At 38.8% G+C, this 16,389-nt stretch overlaps 1 protein-coding gene across 1 annotated transcript in view; it reads right to left on the bottom strand.

Moving 5' to 3' along the window:
- IL1RAPL2 (interleukin 1 receptor accessory protein like 2) overlaps positions 1 to 16,389 on the bottom strand; it is a 1,165,568-nt gene that overhangs the window by 1,054,802 nt on the left and 94,377 nt on the right. The window lies entirely within an intron of this gene.

Genomic DNA, 16,389 nt, shown 5'->3' with positions numbered 1-16,389 from the left:
TAAACGTCTTAGACCTGGTTCACATCTATGTGTTTTTTGGTGCTTTTTGCAGAAATGCACTACAGTTCATTTACATGGTTTCCTATGGGACACATTCACATCTGACAGGGTCAGGGACTTTTAACGCAAAATAGTGCTTTATTGGTTCAATATACTTCAATGGAGAAGCTGAAGAAAAGCATGTAATACGTTTTTGCAGCAATTTGTGTTTTTTAATCTGCCCAAAAAAAAGCAAAAATGCAAATTGCAGTAAAATCACGTGCGCAAACATTTTAATGCACAGCAAAAGGCACTGCAGAAACAGATCAAAAGCGAACTGCATAGGTGTGTACCGAGCCTTATGCTGGTCACACAGATCAATTTTCGGATGAGAATATTCAGACGAAAAATCTTTGCACAGAATTTTTTAGAAATTTTCACTTGTTTTTAAAATGAACGTAATATCTGAATGAAAACCCACATACACTGTCTGAAAATTCCTTTGACTAAGAAGTTTTCTATTAGTTCTAAATTTTCCCGTCACTGTGGTTGAAAATGAACATCAATTTGACCCACTTTTTTTTTCTTTTTTTTTAAGGCCATTAACCGATTAATCGATTAATCGAAACAATAATCGGCCAACTAATCGATTATGAAAATAATCGTTACTTGCAGCCCTAATAATAACTAACTCTAAATAATTATAACAAATAATATAATAACAATACATTTTATTCAATAATGTATGTAAATCAAAAACACTGAAATTTGCTCAGTTGCAGAATTATAGCTGTCATTACTTTCAGTGTTTGATGACGAATTTCCCCACAAATCACTATCACTCATTTCTGCCAGTGATTCCAATTTATCATTTCTGTTTTATAGCTGGTCTAAGACTGCATTTGACATAAATGGACACTTTTTGGTTGCTATGGACAAGCTCAAGTTTCCAGGCAGAAAGAACAGCATCTATAATATAAAACTGCATGCAGGGCACTGAACAAAGCATTAGGGACAAAAGGGATGTGAAATAATTTGATACAGTAATGTAATATGTAAGATTACAGTGTACTGTATGTGTAATGCGAGTTTTAATTTTTGAATTTGGCGCCGGGCACTGTGATAGATCGAGCAGAAGACACAGATCACACACACAGCAGGAGGACATCACAGGATCCTGGGGACAAGTTAAGTAACTTTGTCTGGATCCTGCAATGCAATCTCGAGTGTGGCTCAGTGTTACCTCTTTTTCTAGTGAAAATTCACCTGAGCCACACATTCGGGATTACCGCTAGGGAGGTTAATGGACTCCAAGAAAAGGATTTTAGAGGAAGTACAAAAATCTGATGTTGTTTCTCATCCACTGAGAGATGCAATAATTCATAAATCTTGACGACGTGCAAAAGCAGACCAAATGAGGGTGGGCAACACAGCAATCAATCACTAACAGGCCCCAGGGGACAACACAGAAGTGGGAACTGCCTGTAGCTCAAAGAGCTGTCTGAATGACCTTATATTGGAGGTTGGCATCAGATGAGGCTGGAACATTAACCTACCAGAGCAGGGATGTGCAATTAGCGGACCTCCAGCTGTTGCAGAACTACAAGTCCCATGAGGCATAGCAAGACTGGCAGCCACAAGCATGACTCCCAGAGGCAGAAGTATGATGGGATTTGTAGTTTTGCAACAGCTGGAGGTCTGCTAATTGCATATCCCTGTACTAGAATGTGTGAACTGAAGACCAGGTGACAGGCTTGAAAATCTGGGAAATGGTGGCCTCTGATCAGAGCCAGCAAATCAGTGGGTGATTTAGGTCATAAACTCTTGCAAGAACATAATAAAAACCACAGAAGGGAGGAAGAGGGTTCAGAGACACCAGGCTCATCCAGAGAGGATAAAGTAAAGGTTAAAAAGATCAGTGTTGTGAATGAGGGACAGGCAGCCAACAAAAATAAGATTGATATACAGAATCCTAAGACAATCTAATAAATATGTTTGTAGCGCCTAAATTGCTGAAATACTGTGAAAGTGATTAAAATAAAAAGTGATACATCCAATGCACATGCCATAAATTCACAATCTTAAATGTATATACTTATATAATACAAATTATTGCAAACAATACCCACAGTGATGATACAACATAAATGTTACATGAAAGAGTCTCTGTAATAAAGTTCATCCAAGTTACAGAAATACAATTAAGATCTTCCAATGTAATGACACACCGCACCCAGTGACTTCAACACTCACCGGAAGATTAGGCTCCAAAGTATGCAGCAACAACACACTAATAACAAATGGCAGCTGTCTCACATCATTTCACATCAATTCCCCACAGTCTCTCATCTAGAATTTCTTCTTCTCTCTCACCCAGTAGGGTTAACAGACCAGAATATGCAGTGTTGATAAAGCTCAGAGCCACTGCTTGGGATCATCAGCGCTTGCCTACGAGTTTCATCCAAAAAGATGTCATCAGGGACCTCAGAGGGCCATGGGCAGCAGAAATGGATCAACATTCCATGTGGCTCTTGTCAAGTAGGATCATCAGTGATCAGATGCTTCCTTGATGTTGTATATGAGAAAGAGCACGCGTGATGCTCCACCTAGCGAATGACATCAGTGCCCAGACCCACAGCATTAACCCAATCCATAGAAAATCTAGGAAAACATTGACTAAAATAACACAGTAAACTAAGGATTTGAGGCAGTGCTCAGTGCTTTCATGACCAACCTACTCACTTTGTCAGTCTCCAGAAACAGGGCAAGTGCTGAGCTGAGGCAAAGCCAATGTGCCTGGATCTAGAAAGCACTCCACAGCAAAACGGAGTCAGAAATGTGCCCTGTGCAGAACCCAATGATCAGAGGCCACTTGTAGGCTATCCCTGCTTATCCAGTCCAGCAAGGTCTGGATGCGGTACTCCAAAAAGCAAAGTTAAGGATAACTGTGTCAGAGCTTCAATTGAAGACACAGAGCTCCAGCAGCATTGTAGAGTCTTGAATGAAGAAATATATTTTTAAAACATATTAGGTTTTTATACAGCAGAGCTGTAAAAAAGATGTCCATCCTCCTAGGATACTAGCAGAAAACCAAGGTATGCTGGTAGTGGCAGAGGATCTCCATTGCTTGCCTATGGTTCTTGTGTTTGTCAGTGTACAATTCACTTGCCATAGCATAACCAAAGGTTTAAAGCCTTGTACACACGGTCGGAGAATCCGACGGAATGTGTCCTATCGGACCGTGTTGTCGGATAATCCGACTGTGTGTGGTATGCATCGGACTGATTCCGTCGGAATATCCGTCGGACCCAATTTTCCAACTTAGTCCCATCGTAACGAAATTACGTCATCACGTTCTGAATGATTGGATTTTTCATCAACTTTGTCCGACCGTGTGTATGCAACAGTTTCGGACAAGATCCGACGGACAAAATCCGACGGATTTGGTTGTCTAAATCTCCGACCGTGTGTACAGGGGCTAAGACAGTTGGTTTAATAGTATGGAGAAACACAACTCAATGTATAGTAGGATTAACACCACTATTTAAGAATTTGCCTATTCTTTGTTAAATAGCGCTTTTAATCCTACACTATGCGCTGTGTTTTCCCATACATATTCTCTTGATTTATCTGAGAGGCCTTTGGAATGTTTGGAGTGAGTTTAGAGCACAAGAAGTGAGCCTGTTCGGACCATATTACGACGAGGGGTTGGATATTCTGGTGAAAATACATCTGCATGGGGTTCCAGCTCGGTGGAGGTTGTGAAAAGGGTTCGCAGAGACACAAGTAGCACTATTTTGGGAGCACTGTCCTTATAAGTAATTGAGTGTCACAAGGACAATGGAATATCTGTAGATTATTGGCAAGAAGGAGGGAGACATCTGGGGGTGAGAAAGATATCTGCATTGAGCCTGATTTAACCCATTGATACATACAATTCAGAATATCTGGTGAGAGGTTTTTTTCCACACTAAAAAGGCACAGGAACAAAGGGAAGATGTGAGATTTGAAGGAGGATTCACAGGTTGTAGGGGGGTTATCTGATTTTTCACATTTACATGGACTATTTGATTATACCAGAGAAATAGTTTATAGTATATTTTTGGTTTTAGGAATAGAGCGCTAGCTTCTGATTCACTTGGTATCTATACAATGAAGAGCACAGAAGAAAAAATCTACACGGAAGATAGCTGCGGGTTGTTTTATGATCATTGCTCATTGCAAAGGGAATATCTCCTAAACCATACAGGTTTAGGCAATATTTTTTTTTACCTACAGGTAAGCCTTATTATAGGCTTACCTGTAGGTAAAAGTTACAAATTTGACTATACAGCCACTTTAATTTACTTTGAACCAGACTTTGCTGACATCAGGTCCTTAGTGTTGGCTACCATTGCCAAAAAAAAACTAAAAAAAAAAAAAAAAAATCATCCTGTATACCCCTGCACATCATCCATTAAAATACATTTAAATAAAATGGGCTGCGTTCTACCCATTTTATTCCACCTATTCTATAGTATGTCCTACTTTTGTGTCCTTCTCACAATTCTCTTCTTTGGATAGACTCAACTTGGGGCCTAGATGAACATTCCACTAGGACACATTTTACCCATTTAAAATGGAAGCTCTTTAAAAACACTCCAGACAACATTCTCTCAAAAATACACATCTCTTCACAGCCTGATTATTACTAGCTAAGCACACTCGTGGTCTACGGGAACAGATTGATTTTTATTTTTATTTTTCAATTAAAGATCTGCATGATGCCCCCAATCACTAATCAGAAAAAAAGGACTCAAACACTGTTCAATAGAGCAATAATAGTCTGCTTTGATGAGAGGATTTGTGTCATGAAGCATGTGTTTTGCTAAATTCTGACACAGACTTAGTCAGACTTGTGACTCATTATCCATATAGTAGAGAATTTTTCAGACACCCTAATTGCATCGTGGTCTAATCTAATTTGTAAAGGCTTTCCCACTGTCTGACAAGTGACAAAAGTTTTCAGGAAACGTATGGTATTTTAGGGTTCACATGCTGTATCTACAATATATAAAAGATATACAGGCTTTTTTTGTGCAAAACATGCAGGTATGGAGAACTGGTATCACCTGGCACTGGTCCAATACTGGGATAAAAAGCCCACGTATTCACTATCCATGTGCCACAGTTTGGCTTTCTACACTGCCTACCAGTTACTAGGTGCCTGGAGACATAAGGAAATATGGACAAGTATACATGTAATTAGATCGCTGTAGTCTACCCACCGCTATGAATGGATGTGACCACAACATGACTTCAGCATATATTTAAGGGGATGGTTACTTTACTAAAACCGCTGTGTAATGTAAACCGAAAATTATTAGTGAGGAGCCCATCTACTAAAGTCAAGGCAAAGTAATCCATCAGCATTTGGTTGGGATATTATGAATAGAGACATACAACCTGGAGATTTTTATTGAGTAATTAGATTAGTAGATTGACTATACTAGCAATTGTGATTTTATGGGATTTTCGTTATTTATGATCATGTATTGTAGCAGTTGTTTTTTTGTGTTGGAATGCACCGGTACTGCTCCTGTACTGCATGCATCCCATAAGCATTGCGTAGCTCCTGGCACACGGTGGCCTGTGCTCTGCATCTCATTTTGGGTGCCCCCGTTCTCAAGGCTGCAACCATCTGACTTTTTGTGTTCATTTTAATTTAATTTGGTGCTGGTGTGACATTACCACCTGCACTGCAGCATCAGCTTCTTCTGCTGTCAGACTGTAAATACAGCAGCTCTTCAGAGCCAAGGGAGGGGAACTACTACGCTCCTACTAATATTTAATTACAGCCAAGTGGAGGCCTTCCCCTCACAATGCACTGCCAATGTAGATGAGGTATGGCGAGTGAAGGGAGGGCGAAAGAGCTCTGTACTAGGGGGAACTTAGGAGTGTGGGGAGAGGGGATTTGAAAGGGGGTGTAATTTGTGGTTGTACACCAGCCTGTGTAATACACACACTTAAACCTGGTGCCCTGTTCAATATGCAACCCTAGCCCTGCGCCTTGTACTATACACACACCTTGAGCTCTGAGCCTTTCACCCAACACACTCTTAAGCACTGCGCCCTGTGCAATATGCACTCGAGTCCTGCGCCCTGTGCAATATGCACTCGAGTCCTGCGCCCTGTGCAATATGAACTCGAGTCCTGCACCCTGTGCAATATGAACTCGAGTCCTGCGCCCTGTGCAATATGAACTCCTAAACCTTGCGCCCAGTGAGATATGCATTTATGAGCCCTGCTTCCTCTGTGATGAGCACGCCTACACATTTTCTCCTGTGCGATATTCACTCTTAAGCCCTTTACTCTGTCCGTCACACATTTCTGAAGTCTGCAGTATATAATCTTTGCTGTACATTTCATACTCCTGACCACTGGGTACAAGGACTGTTGAATATTTGTGCTGTGTATACTGTGAGTAGGCTTTGATTGTTGGCCACTTACTGCATCTCATCAGATGCAACCACTGTTTGGATATTCAGACAAACAGATTGCATTTGAATAAAATATGATGTAGAAAAAACTAAAAAGAACAGTACATATTCATGGTGTTCAATGAAAAAAGACAGTGGATTGACCAAAAGAGACTAAAGAAACAAAGACCAACCAGAGGAAGAGTAAACTGTATAGCTTTAACAGTAAGGAGTGCAGAAAAGCACAAGGCATTTTAAAAGGACATATAAAATAAATTAGAAACAAAGCAATAGAAAAAACAAACAGGATGAGGATGGTATGGTACTGAACAACTGTGGAAGAGTTTGAGGAAGTAAAGAAAAGCACAAAAAAAAAATGCAGAGCAAATAAAATGAGGTCAGAGAAAGTAAAGTAGAATGAATGGAAAAGGCCAGACAGGAAGGAAAGGCTAGAAACTTCCAAAGAGAAGAGCACAAAAGGGTGGCAACCAACTGAGAATGTATCTCTGTTTTGCCAAGAACAGACAGCATCAAAGCACATGACATACAAATTAGGCAGTACATTATATTTCTTAATAAAGGTGAAGATGAGGAGAGAGATGAAGAACATGCAGAGAACTTGTAAAAAGAGATACAAGGGAAGGGAATTGTCCAACACTGCAACATATTGGATATATATGGAATTTTTTTTTCATACTTTTCGGTATGTTTCTTCGGGGCTTACGTCCCACGTTGCTGCGGCAAGGTATGTCACTTCCACTGTTTTGTGTGTGCCCTCCTCCTTCCCCCCTGTCACCTTCTGGGACCTATGTGTCCCCCAGAAGACAGCGGGACCATTCAGAAAGCGCTGCACGATTCACGCATGTGCAGCAGGAAACAGGTTTTGAAGCCGCAAGGCTTCACTTCCTGTCTCCCTTTGTAAGGATGCTGCCGTCTGCTTCCAGAGCCAATGAAGGGGTTGGCTTTGGGTGCCGACATTGCAAGCTCCCTGGACAAGCAAGTGTCCTTATATAAAAAATCAGCAACTACAGTATTTGTAGCTGCTGACTTTTTTTCCCCCCAGGCTGAAACTCCTCTTTAGGTAAAGACTGTGGTAAAATACCTCCTTCCAGAGATAGAAACACAAGTCCAAAACTACCAGAATGGAGTTTGGCAAGGATAAGTGCACCACAGATGAAATCTGTACCAAACAAGGGCGGTTATACGTAAACTATCCAATGAAGTAAATCATGAAAGAAAACAAGAGAACATGATGAAGATGAACCTGGAAAGAAGTTAAAGTATGCATATTTGAGTGGGTATTTTACATCAGAAGTTTACCACATAAAGAGGATAAAACAAAGATTCACCTTCAACAACCCTTTTTAATATAAAATATTTAATATTTAATATTTGAATGGAAGAGGGCTTAAGCTCACCTACATACACAGTATAGAAATGTATTTATAATGGAAATGAGAATGCAGAGCCTGGTGAAAATGGATAGTTTTCTGCAGCTAAGAAACCGTGACTAAAGTAAGCAATTTAATAGTGAAATGTGCAACATATTAAAGATAGTGGATAATCGAAAGACCTAGTTCAGAAGCTTTTTACACTTCAAGACTACTATATACAGTAAAATAAAATTAAAGAAAGTAGTCAGCAAAAATATAAAGGCTAACAAAAAAAAGAAGTAAAAAATTAGCTTGGTAGTTCGGGAAAAAAAGCTTTTTATGAAGAACGTGTGGCCTTGAACTGTAAAAAGAAGAGCAAAAATGATCAGCAATGTACAAAGAATATGTCACCAAAATTAAGATGAGGAGATTAAAGTTGACCTTAATAAAAAACACATACCTATTTTAATTTAAAAAAAAAATTTGGTGATATGAATAAAGAAGCTACTCCTAACCTTTTATGTGCGTGTAGGCAAAGATCAAGTTTTCAAGAGGTTTGTGTGAGTTTCCCCAATTAGGGACTTAAAGAGGAAGTAAACCCTGATGAGTTTACTTCCTCTTTCATTCCCTGCAAAGGTAAAGCATAATGGACTACTATACATCGCATAGTAGTCCATTATGTGTCACTTACCTGACACAGGAGCCAGCGAAGTCACCGCTGTCCCCTGTAGTCCGGCGCATCCATCTTCTCGGTGGGTCTCGCTGTTCCGTCGCTGTCATTCGGCGAAGCCGTCACTACCGTGCATGCGCATGAGAACCGCCACGCGCGGAATATCGCCATTGACGGGTATTTCTTGGACCTACAGGTAAGCCTTAATCTAGGCTTACCTGTAGGTCAAAGTGTGTTGTAAGGGTTTACAACCACTTTAAGATATCTACTGATGTAAAGGCAGACTCTTGCTGATTGATCTATTTTAAACACAGAAACAATGTTAACATAAAACACCCACACATATTGGGGTTGATTTACTAAAGACAAATATGCTCTTCACTTTGCAAGGGAATTTGCCCTAGAGCTTAGTTATCGTGGTGAAGTTTCACTTTGCAAAGAATACTCACTCAGGTGAAAGAAAGAAAAACTGCATTTTTGCTTGCACGTTATTGGATGATGGAAATCAGATATTCACTTCATTCACTAAGCTCTGGGGCAAATTCACTTGCAAACTGAACACTGCATTTTCCTTTAAAAGCATTTAAAAAAAAAAAGACTAGTCACTTTTTAGGTATGAAAATGAACATTAAAAAAACCTACAAAATACAAGATTGTGGAGCTTTACCAGCCATGAAAGGAAGCAGGATATGGGAGAAGATTTTAAAAATGTAAATGCAAAAGAAGGAGGCTAAAATCAGCCACCAGCAAAGGATTACAAAACGACCATAGGCCAAAACCTATTAAGTGTTCCAAAGCCATAGAGCAACCAAGTAGTGCATGAAGTATAAACATCAGAAGAACTCTGCCACCTGGAAAAAAAAAAAAAGTGTGGGGAAGGTCTACAGCTTCTGTTTTTTTTTTTATACTGCGGTTTATGTCCAGACAAGAAGCTATGGCAAATTTCTCCAATCAAGTTAAAAGAAGATAAAAATCTGATAGCAATATTAACTCTTCCTTACTCTCTCTCTCTCTATCTATCTATCTATCTATCTATCTATATATATATATATATATATATATATATATAAAAAAGGGTTAAATACTTAGAAAACAGTAGTGTTCGGGCCAAGTGTAAAAAAACTGGCAACATCCAGAAAACAGTATACTGTATGTATGATGCACAGAAGTGCAGCGTTACATATCAAAATAGAAATGTAGATAAATTAAAAAGGCGACAGAGCCACTTTTATTGATAACACTTTAAAATAGAGTAAAAAGAGGGGCTGAATACGCCCACAAATTGTAAACATTGCTCACATGCATGTAAATCATGACAAAACCACAAAGGACTTAATCCATATGAAAACAAGTCATCAAAGATAATAAAGTGCAACCTGGGTACTGCCAAAGAGCTGTGGTCAGTCTATAGAACTTGCTATGATATATCCCAACAGGTTTCAGAATAACATTCCTTCTTCAGGGGAAGTTTGAGTACTCAAGCCTATCTAAACTGTAGATAGAATTATACATCAATTAGTATATTGCCAATATATACATGCATTCATGTTTATGTACCAGTAGATCAGGTATAGACCAATAGGTAGGATGTAGTGCATACTTACAAAGATCAAGCATGTATTGAGTGAACAAACACAAAACCAGAAAACCATGCTGTTTTTAATCTGCCAAAAATCCAGTGAGTCCATCATTTCCTGTCCTACATTGAAATCCCAAGCAATATTATCAGTTCACCTTTTTTGAACAATTGAACACTGCCCCCCACCCCACGTTATGGAGATAAGAAAATAGGGATGTTTTTGTAGTCCAAAATGAAGCTACTATGTCTGAAGATTGGTTAGCTCCAGTATTTTTTACTTGGGTTTTTCGATTTGTTCTACTTTAAGAATTCCAGTTGAATTAGAACAAACCCATCTGCAAATCTTTGGAAATAAAGCTGGTGCAGTGATTGAGATCATCGGCAAGCAAATGCAAAACGTATAAATCTTGCATTTAAAGTTACTTGGAGACACATTCAGAATTATACTACAGCATTGTTCCTAAAATAACACAGTGCTCATCTTCAGAAGCTTTTGACACAAAAGTATTGTGTGACCAAAGATATAATTTAAACAACTATGTGCCATTTAATGTGAAAAAAAGAAGAATGAAACCTGCCAACAGGTAAAAGGGTTACTGAGCAGCTATAGAGCACTCAGCAATACATACTGCAAACAATTATGCCGGATATAAATCTAACACTTTTACCGTAAATGACAGCAAAATCTGGATAAGCCACAAACTACAGTAAGCTACTGTTCAAAATGAACCAAGTACAAACAAAAACCCTTGCTTTCATATTTTTTTTAGCTTTGACTACACTAATTAACTGTTCCCCTGAGCTTACAAGCAATAGGCAAATTAAAATCACACTTCTTGCTGGCAAAATGTCTACTGGTCAGATCTTTTAAACCTAAGTTTCAAAAAACAAAGAAAGAAAAGAAAGAAATAATCACAGGGGACTTTATTTTACTTCAAAGAGATGTGTCCCTTGTGCTATTGTGTCCTTGTTTAACCGAAATCTTACTTTTCTGATGCGACCCACACGGATGTAATCATCGATGCAAAAGGGGTTAATGAAACCGAGTAGCTGTCACAGGCATTCATCAAAAGTGCCTAATTATGCCCGCTCTTTCCACCAAGGAAATCCATTTCTAGAAGCCAAACTACGGCTTCTATGAATGGAGAATAATGATTAACCCCCTTCATTCGTAGAAGCTATAGTACCAACTTCTATGAATAGAGGAGCTGGGCAGAAAGAGTAGACATAGCGATGGGGAAATTGCATATTACATATTTCCTTATTTAAAGTTGTCAAATTGTCTCACAATATTTAAGAAAACCTCCAAGCCTTGGCTAAGGGTCTATACAGAACACTTAGCCGACTTAGGTTATAAGAATGTGATTTTAAAACTGACTATATGGAAAGCCAGCCCACTCTCCTTTCAGAAATGTGCCATTTTCCTTAGAAGATCATTTTGTTCCTGTGGGGGTGGGGTGACCATTTCCTAACATTCAAAACCTATATCACCTCAGCCAAAAGATATAAGACCTAACGTTTCAAAACAGACCTTGCAATCATGCATGCATCTGTGGTCATCTGTGTGCCACGCCATCATGGGGACTAAATCAGTTAAAGAAAATACAACAATAATACTTACCTGTATCTGTCATTACATATACACTATACTTTTAATGAGTGCATCATGTATACACAGGGGCCGAATGTTGGCTGGTTTCTATTGAACTGGCCAATACCGTCCGACATTCAGCCCGTGTGTACTAGGCTTTAAGCATTGATCTGTGTTTGTTTTCTTGAATTTAACAGTGAGCTTCCGTTATATTTAAAAACACAAATGAACGCAGTTGTGAGTTAAAGTTGAACTATAGGAAAAACTTTTTTCCCCCCATTTTGGATAAAGTAAGGGAGGGTTATAACCCTTGTCCCATTGCAGAAATTTCCCTTCACTTCCTGTCCCATAGCGAAACAGGAAGTGAGAGGAAATCCCTGCAAATTAAGGGAATTCCTTGGGGATCATCAGAAATGGTGTACCCATTGGAAAATTTCCCCTCTATTACTTTTCTGAGCGAAGTCCAAAATTTGGGATTTTCTTTTTCTTTCAATGATGATAACAGTAAACAGGACAAATCGAGAGGGTGAATCTCTTTAACAGTGTCACAGACAGCAATAAAAAATGACAGGTGTTGTAATCCTCCTTCACTCTATCCAAAACGAAAAAATAAAGTTTTGCCTTTAGTTATACTTTAAAGAAATAATGCAATGTTTTTTTAAATGCTACAAGTTTTAGCATTTGAATTCATCAGCATCCCTGGGAGAGAGAAGAACAGCACTAGATTCAATCACGTTTACTGCACTACACATGTTGACAAGGAACATGTTGACAGGAGAAGAGAGATGAATGAAGAAGAAAGAGATGGGATAGAGATGAGCTCATCTGTGTGTTGTTGGTCAGTCACAGGATGGTGACAGTAAGATGACCAAGCTATATTGCTTCACTGCAGTAGAGAACACTCAGGTTACAGTCTGTGCCGTTTGCAGGGCTGTGTAAATTCCAGGACTGGCTGGACAAAATTACAAACCTTACTTTATTAGGTGTAACAGCTCTCATGTTATTCAAAGAAAGACCTGGAATACAATAGCGGTCCTTCACACTACCTAATTTGGTAAAATATAAGCAATCTGGGACATCCAAACAAACCCAGCAGAATGTGAACACATTTCAGGGAACGCTTTAGTTATAGCTGCTATACCTCAGGCTCTAATAGGCTTCAAAAAAGGGTGGGCTCAGCTCGCAAAGCACTGCAAACCGAGCGTGCCCAGTTGTGTGACAATAGAAAATGAATATTCGCCATTTTCCTTGTCAAAAGTTTATTAATTGTATGTTCAATGACAAGAATAATAACAGTATATAGTAGAGAATATTATCATCATAAGAAAGCTGATTAATATATAAACTGTGACTATAAAGATATGTATGTAATTATACAAACATTTGATTATTCGAATAAGTATGGGGGTTTAGTATGGGTTTAAATACCAAAAAAATAATTAAAAAATGCTTACTGTAATATTGGAGTAAAACTAATATATATATATATATATATATACACACACACACACACACACACACATACATGTATATATATACATATACATATTATAGTTTAATGCCAAATAATATTTATATTTGATAGAATAATGAGTTTTAAAAGAAAAGTAAAGTACGAAAAAAGTGAAGAAAGAAAGGAGGAGAAAAAAGGTGAAGTCGTCCACCAAAAACCAGCTCATGTTACATTCTAGCTGTATAGATATTCAAGTATCCATGAATTCAAATATATTGTCTCCTAAGCAATTAGAAACTCAAATAACGAATTATATGAGTTTCCAATATGTAAATCAGCTGCCATGGCAGAAGAACAGATACATTAAATGTTGGTGGGAAGTGATATTTTATTTATCCAGGGGTACCATATTTTTTCAAATATGGGGAGTTGGTCTCTTTCATTTGCTATCATTTTAGCGTGAGACATGGAAGTGTTCAATCTGTTTTTTGTCTCAGCCATCACCAAGACAGGGGACCTCCATGCCCTTCCAATCGTTTGAATATTCACTATTTTCACACTGATTCTCCTCATGTCCAATCAAGAAGCAGGTCTGAGACCCATTTCCCGATTGCCCGAAAGGAGAAGCATTCCGATTGGCCGCTGAGGAGGAGGGAGGAGACGTTTTGCCCACTGCCCGGGTGCAGCGCTGCCCGCCATAGATGGGGTAAGTGCTCTGGACCCGACCGACTGAATCCAGGAGGGGTGCCTGTGGGTGCTCCGAAAGATTATGGCAGCCGGTGGGGGGGTTTTGGTGTTTGGATTTATACAGGTAAGAGAGGAAGAGTTCTACTAAAAGGAGAAAAGTTAGCACAATGGACACAGTATACTACTTGTAGGCTTGTTTTGTCTTACTTTTGCATGACCTTCTGCTCCCCCTAGGAGATGGCACTCTCCCATGCTCCTTGTGTCATCACGTCCAAGGTCTTGTTAACATCAAGACCGTAGACTGCTGGAGAGTGGGGAAGAAGATGCTGAGGAGACTAGTCTAATAGCAAGTAGGAGTGGAGGAGCCAAGGACTGGGTAGGTAAATCTTCTTTTCTGTATCATTCAGACCTAAAATGAGCAATTAACACACTGAAAGGGACAACCATTGCAAAGGATAATGGGCTTTAAAGGCTTTTTAGGCCCCTTTCACACTGACGGACGGATCGGATCCGCCTGTTCGATTTTCAGAGGACCCGATCGGACCATTCATTGCTCTAGATTAGCATTCCACAAGCTTCACTTTGTAAATGCTCTCCAATGTCCATAGCAAAGCATTTCAGTGAGCTAAGCAGTAAAGAATTCAGCACAGACCTGAAATTAAATATAACTGATTATAACCACTTAACACATTTTCCAACATTCCTGTAGATAGGGAGAATATCAAACAAGCAGCTAAAGGACCAACGTGCACAAATTGTGTGAATGTCCACCACTCCAACACAAAATCATAATGACTCGCAGCAAAGGTCATTCATACCCGAGTTAGGTGGCTCCAACAAAAGGACTGAATTGTTTTTCCCATTTCAGAGCAACACCTTCATGACTCACTGATAATTAATATCCCCAAATGGGTGTTCTTTGGAGGCAGATAAACAGCATAAAAATAAGGATTTATAGAAAAAGTGTTGATGTGCAAATGCATTTTGTAATATAATGCTTTGCAAAGGGCTTTTTGTTTGCTTTTATTTCCCCGCAGCTTTCATGTTTTTCTCATTAGGATCTTTGCGAAACACAGGTTTTTTTGTTTGTTTTCTACGCACACCTTTGGCCTAGAGATTTACCAACGTGTTTTTGAAGTTCATGTCTCCAATGTTCTAGCTTTCAACACATTTTCCCTCACTGTACTATTTAATCTAACCTAGGTTCTACACTTATGTAACAGCAACTCATAAGCTATAAACTGGGTTGTTAAAGTATGGCAAAAACACAGAAGAGAAGTAAACAAGACAAACAACCAAAAAGCAAGTATAAAAAAAAAATAGATAAATAATGTTCTCACAAACTAACTCTAAAGAGGGGGAAAAAAAATTAAAGTTTGGCAGGTTTGAATTACATTGGCCTTGATTAAATATCTGCAAGAGGTATGATTTAAAGACAATGTTGAAGCAAAGAAAAAGTAGAGATCATTTTGTAGCATAGGTATGCCGAGAATTGTTATAGATAAGAAAAGATATTGTAAAGGTTGTGGAGAAGTGTAATATAGGTCAACTGTCAGGAAGCATTCAACAAGAGGGTCTAAAACACTGTAAACCTATCTATGCACGCTCTGTGCTTTCATGATGTGAATCTCTCCAATGCAATGTTCCCGTCTCAGGAGTGTAAAAATAACTACCCATCAATATAATTCTCAATCAATACCAAAGCTAAGCAAAGCCTCTCAGGTGTCTCATTGTGTAGCCAAGTGCAGTCTAATATAGCATTAAAAGCTTGAAAGAGAAGTGCTGCTTTTGGTGGCTTAGTCAAAGCAGGCTGGTTGTTATCGTTTTACCTTTTATAAGGAAAGGAATAAACATAATCAATACCACAGTTCTACAGTTGCTAATAAACTACTAACAAGATGTATGCTTTAGATGGAGTCGATTTATTACTGCATGAAGCAAACACCGCTTTTCATATTCTCTAATCAGCTGGAATGCTCACCTTTTAGATCTATTAATAGTTTATTTTTCATGGTTGCCATATAGAATCTTATGGTTACAGCCTTACATCTTATTTTAAAAACTGACGTTTTTTTTTTTTCCCCATAATCGTATTGAAACTTTCAGGATATGGGTCTGATGCAGATTGGTGGGATGGGAAAAGGTAACAATATTTAAGACCCATAGTTCTGACTTTGGAGATTACTGTTTATAATATTTCCTATAGTTTTATGGACTATTGCAGTGATGGTGAACCTTGGCACCCCAGATGTTTTGGAACTGCATTTCCCATGATGCTCATGCACTCTGCAGTGTAGTTGAGCATCATGGGAAATGTAGTTCCAAAACATCTGGGGTGCCAAGGTTCGCCATCACTGGACTATTACATTCAACTGATTGACTGTCATGAATAAAGTGACCCTATTGTTGAAATGAAATTGCAAAAAAATGAAAAATGAATAAATAATTAGCTTTTCATGCCATTGAACATCGCTTTGTTGAAGAGAAATCATGAATGAATGAATGAAAAACTTGTATAGCGCACAATGTGAGCTGAATCGCCTCCAGGCATCCACCAACATCTGATGAGAAATTGGCACTTCCATGAGTTTCCGTCTGC

Source organism: Lithobates pipiens, unplaced genomic scaffold (genome assembly GCF_037356315.1).
Source record: "Lithobates pipiens isolate NorthernLeopardFrog02 unplaced genomic scaffold, aLitPip1_a1.2 Scaffold_1, whole genome shotgun sequence".
Lineage (NCBI taxonomy): Eukaryota > Metazoa > Chordata > Amphibia > Anura > Ranidae > Lithobates > Lithobates pipiens.
Note: the sequence above shows the minus strand (reverse complement) of the source record. Positions and strands in the feature narration are given on the sequence as shown.